Below are 6000 nucleotides of genomic sequence, written 5' to 3'. Positions count from 1 at the left end.
TTAAGGTTGTGAGAGGTACCTTTTTGTAATAGTTCTCCCTGTTTATGACAATCTGTGAGTACAAATTTAGTTTTTGCAAATCACCAAAACTGCTGCCCTTGTTTTAGTAATAATGTATAACAAATTTGTATAATAATAATGTATAACAAATTAAGCCTTAAGCGTTTAGTTGGTTTTCTATGGGAGGAAAACACTAAATTAAATGCGTTTCGTTCATATTCTGTGCTCATTTGCTTTTCTGTATGCTTTATTAGTATGGTGTTCACTGAGTTTGGTCTTTTAATACCACTGTCTTAATGCATTAAGCCATGTTAAGCATTTGTTTTCTATGGGAGGAAAGCGCTTAACATGTAATTAAACGCGTTGCGTTCATATTCTGGGCTCATCTGCTTTTCTGTGCATTGTAGGCTTTATTAGTATGGTGTTTGCGGACTTTAATATCACTAACTAATGCATTTAGCCACATTACAGTTTCAGAACGTCCCAGATGACGAGGGTTTCGTGACATCATCGCGTACAAAAGTCCCATTTCATTGGCTAGGCGCCAACCAATAAAACGACTCCTTTGCGCCCTCCCCCTGCCCTGCCCCTCCCCCTCCCCCCTCCCCCTGCCCCCCTCCCCCTGCCCCTGCCCCTGCCCCTGCCCCTTCTTTCCCTCTCGCCATCACTGAGTTTGCAAGTGCACAAGTTAGTTTTTCATATGGCGAAAACAGTTGCAAAAGTCAAGGCACAAAATTTTAAAAGAGTTTAGGGGTTTAATGCAAGAAATCTCCTTTAGTGGACTTTGATATGCTGGGCACTACTCACTGATCTATATAAATGACTGGATTGCTCATGACGTCATATAAAGTGAAGCTACTGCGCCGCCATATTGGTATTCCCTCTTAATGAGAAAACATACATTCTTACAATGCAAACATCCTAAACATTTCTGATTATTATCAATGTTGAAAACAGTTGTGCTGATTAATATTCTGTAAACCATTGTAACAGTTTAAACCGCTAAAATAAATACACAGTGCACCATGACTCATTTTTGTTTAGTTGTAGTATATGAATCTGCAGTAGGATTTTTCCTCTTTTTTTTTTTTTGATTATATGATTTTCATATGTTTAGTGTTTAGTTTGAATGAGTCTTTGCATGGTGGGTTCAGGGTGGAGTCTGCGATGAGATGTTTTGCTGTGAATCGTTGGAGGGTGTAAGATTGAAACATGGCACACATCCTGTCTCAGGATGTTGTTGTGGGCAATGGTAAGAAATGAATAGCCTATACAATTTGCTAAAAGATAGATCAAAGTGATACATTTTTTTCTCTCTTTATCTGTTGTTTCCAATCTGTTTTACTCAAATGAGAGAATACCTTGCAAAGTTATGTGTTTTAGGCATGGTTTTGTATCAGTTGCATGAGGATGTGGATGAGGGATATAGAGTTTTACATTTAAAAAAGTATATTTGTTGTGTACATTATGTATTTTCCACATTAAAGGCCCTGTCCCAAATGGAACCATAAGCCCTTGCGATCTTACTCCGAGCCCTCCATTTTGTGATGTAATGCTGCTTTGACTGGCAGGTAGAAGTCTGTAGCGAAGTTCGCGGGCTCGGCAAAAGTCTGCATCGAGGGCATATCTGCTGCGACGAAGAGGGTGCTGGTAAGTACCCTTCCGAAACCTAAAATGACAAATGGGCTACCCTACGGTCTTGTGGACTTTAAAAGACACATGCACGCTGTGGCCATTGTAAGGCCACAAGTGCACATGAAGTGTGCCATTTGTGACAGGGCCAAAGTCACGATAAAATAGAAGCAACATTTCTTTTGTATTGTGACGTACATCCATGTGTAATGGATTATCACATTTTTTTTTCATTTTTTTATTTTGATAGAATTTGTTAGGATTTTGTGATGTAGAGGAAAGTGGCAGATGAACATGAGCTTGCAGCCTGTTGTTTTCACCGGAAGATCTTGTTATGGCATTTTGATTAAACATTACAAGATCAAAACTTTAAAATAAAATTGAAACAAATGCACAGATTAATGGTTCACAATAAGATGAGTGAATTTTCATTTTAACTTCTTGTCCTCACTCGCTGTGTGATTACAAATAGCCTCATGTCACTATTAAAACCTAGCTTAAGATATATTTAGTGTTAAAGGATGTTTTATAATTACTGTTAATACTAATTACTATTAATACTAATTACTGTTACTTTTATCACACACCATCTCTACAAATATACAGCTTGGGTTTTTATGATTGAAACCTTGGTCTGCTTTATACAAAGATGTGTGAAATCAAATTTAAAAGGGTTAGACTAAACATTTTCTGAGTAAATGTAAAAACATTGTTGTGTTAGAATTATCCCTGCTCTCCCCTAATGAGTTTTGACGGATCTCCAGACATGTTCTTTCTCTCTTTTTCTCTCTCTCTCTCTCTTAGAGCAAAATCCATTCAGAGCATACTGTGGCCTGCTAGAGGCAAATCTGTATTAAGAGACGTTTTCTCTCATCCTCCCCAATCAAAAATGGGTGGAGTTCTGTCTGTCTGTCATAAACTTCCTGGTTTTCTCTTGCTAGTCTCCCTTCATCAATCCCTCTTCAGTATTCTCACACCAAGACAAACACACCATTCAATAAATCACTGCATTTCTAAGAGAACTCCTAATGAATTGGTGCACTGCATGATGGTGGGAGTGGAGTGTCATCTGCAAGGATGTTTTGGGGTCACGGCAAGGCTGCTGTCCTCATTCAGCTCTAGAGAAAGAAAAAAGTGGATGAAACCAAAGTATTTTTCAGCCTTATTAGAACAGAAGGGCTTCATTGTGAAAGGAAACATGACGTCAAACCCTGGCCAGAAAATAGTTTCTCAGAAGAAATGTATTCCAGACAGTGATTTGATGGCATCAACTGATTGTGCTGAGGGAATTATGGACATTTGTTCTTGAGGCAATTCCTCATCCATCACCCTGATGTCTTAGTCTGACAATTAATAATAACAATAGACTAGTCTTGCATCATCTTCCAAATCACAAGAACATCAGATCTCCTGAATGCCGAAAGCTGATGTTTTACGTTCCTCAACTCTAATAGTTGATGACTTTGCCACATTCTTCATAAATAAAACAACAACCATCAGTGCCCAGTTCTCCACACCACAAACTGACAAACACATCTTAACAGCAAACATACACACTCTTCCCTCCTTCTCTCTGCTCTCAGAGGCAGAAGTCTCTAAACTCATCCTTTCCAATCACCCTACTACCTGTCCACTTGATCCTATCCCCACTCATCTCATTCAAGCCTTTCTTCTTCAGTTGTACCCACACTCACTCATATCTTCAACACCTCTCTTCATACTGGTACTTTTACATACTGGTGTCTGATGCTTTTGACACGGTTAACCACCAGTTCCTCCTGTCAATCCTCATGACAATGGGCATCTCAGCAATCGCACTCCAGAGGTTCAAGTCTTACCTCTCAGGTAGGTCCTTCAGGATGTTTTGGAAGGGTGAGGTCGGTGTCTAAGTCGCAACATCTAGCAGGGCCCAGTACTTGGACCAATTCTTTTCTCCATCTACATGTCATCATTAGGATCTGTCATACAGAAACATGGTCTTTCCCATCACTGCTATGCTGATATCACACAACTTTCAGCTCTCCTCCCAGCATGTACTGTCAAACCTCTGCAACTGATTCAAAATGCAGCAGCAAGAGTGGTCTTAAATGAGTCGAAGAGAGCACACGTCACACCTCTATTCATCAATTTACACTGGTAGCCAATAGCCGCTTGCATCAAATTCAAGGCATTGAGGTTTGCCTACAAAACGACCACTGGCTCTGCATACCCATACCTAAATTCACTACTTCACTTATGCGTTCTGCAAGTGAATAGGGGCTTTCATACCAGAGGAACCTTTTCATAGTTCCTAGAACTAATGGCGGAAGTGCCTGCTTTTTGGTGTGTTCGCACCGCAGGAACTGGGAAAGACTGTAGTTCTAGGAACACCCTTTGGGGGAATTAAATTAGCTCCTCCTTCAGGGTCTTACCTAGCACAATAGGAACTACCAGTGACATAAGTGTACGTTGATTGGCTGAACGCAAGCGAAACACCAGGACCCGCCATTTTTTAAAAAGCAGTGTACACACAGATTTTATAGTCTATATATTTACTCCATGAACTAACTCTACGAACATGGAAAACAGTGATAGATGGACCTCTCAACCATTACACTAAGGAGAAAATCCAACGCAGCTTTGAGGGGACCAAGCGAAACATGATTATGTATTTCTGCTCAGCTAGCGACATTGGGCATCAACCACACGGCAAACACTAATACTGTCAAGTTTTCCAGATCTTGTGTTTCAGCTCTGGCCAAACTTGAAATGGCATTCAAAATTTGAAGGACGCAAGAGGAGAACTCATTGAGCTTTACTGTTTTTATTTACTTCTGTTTGCAGAGGTATTGGCAGAAGTAATAGTAGAAGCAGCAGTACAGTAGTTGCTGTAGGTTGATAACCTTTAAAAGGTAGATTGAAACAAAACAAAATATGCATTAATATAAATAAAGGTATTATTTATACTCACATTTAACATCTCATTCACCATCACCATATGAACTACAATCAACTAAATCAAATACCTTGACAATAATGTATAAATGTTAACAAACTTAAAGAACACCTTTTAAAATCAAATAATTGTTCAACACAAATCATGCAAAGCTTAGCATCAATCAGTACTGTAGCAAATTCCATAAAATAAGCTGAAACACAATACTGGCATTTTACAACTTCAAAGTTGTTATTTTACATCAACATAAATGAAATAGTTAATGTTCATACCAGTTGCATCTTCAAGCTTGAATTTTAGCTGAATGTGTGAAAGTCCTTGTTTGTCAATGACTTTTCCACCAGCATGTGCTCTCAGAGGTGCACCACTATTTTGTTCCCCCCTGGAAACGGTTCAGAATCAGGTTCCAGCTCACCCACCACACTGCACTGCCCTCTTCAGGAATTTTCTTAAAGCAACACCATGTAGTTTTTCAACCTTCATAATATATTTCCAAGACTCTTGTGATGGAACATCGACTTAGGTTGAATGACACGTCTGCCATAGCCTGACGGGGTCTGTATCGCTTTTACTGGCACTACGGAACTTCGGGGTTCGGGTAGTAATCCGAGCACAAAAAGAACTACAAAATTCGACTGCTTTACGGCATACCTCACTTCCCCCTCATTGGTCCAGTGTTCGCTCGCTGGCGTGAGCTAAAGGAGGAGGAGGGGTGCCCAACCGATGCTGACTTGGCCGTCATGCTGTTGGACTAGTAAGTATATTGACAAAAAAAAAAAGAGTAAGAAGTAAAGCCTATGTCTAAACAACGGCGTGTACAAGTTTGGTAGGGGCTACATTCTTGCAAGTAAATAATACACGATTAGACGGACAAAATCATCTTTTAGGCTAACTAGCCTAATGACTGCAGGCTGATAGTCATGTTTGTTTATTTATTTTTCTGGTGAAAGTTTCTTGCCTCAGGCTATAATGCAAATCGATTTTTCAACTTTGAAGATTCATCTATGGTAGCTTAATATTATATTGACGATATATGGCTATTACCTACCACACAAACATTGAATTGAATTAGCATATACATTCTGTAAAACATAGCCAATAGGCTACTATAATGACTCTGGCTTGTAAACGTGAGCTACGTGATCTTTTGGCGTTTGAAAAAAATAAAACCCATGAAATTATATTCATATGACATGCTGAAATATATGACATGCTGAAATATATGCCACTGTACCTGGGATGAAGACATTTCACACGCAACGCAGGCAGTCTGCCCAAGACGTGAGAACTCCTTCTGCAGAGTTGGTGTAACCATTAGGGCTGCACGATTCTTGCTAAAATGTGAATCACGATTTTTCTCCATGGGAATTGAGATCACGATTCTCTTACACGATTCTCATTTTTTCAACCAAAATTTATTGCACTCAAGTACA

General features: G+C 39.5%; 1 long non-coding RNA gene across 1 annotated transcript; it reads right to left on the bottom strand.

The window, feature by feature from the left end:
- Window positions 1-2349: 2349 nt before the first annotated feature.
- LOC307169138 lies at window positions 2350-4954 on the bottom strand. The gene is made up of 3 exons (XR_013823051.1): window positions 4840-4954; window positions 4444-4514; window positions 2350-2750 (listed from the first exon to the last, which is right to left on the bottom strand). It is a non-coding gene; the product is annotated as an uncharacterized lncRNA (long non-coding RNA).
- Between the last annotated feature and the right edge of the window lie 1046 nt (window positions 4955-6000).

The sequence above is a fragment of the Squalius cephalus genome (genome assembly GCF_949319135.1).
Source record: "Squalius cephalus genome assembly, chromosome: 1".
NCBI lineage: Eukaryota > Metazoa > Chordata > Actinopteri > Cypriniformes > Leuciscidae > Squalius > Squalius cephalus.
This window is presented reverse-complemented; position numbering and strand designations above follow the sequence as displayed.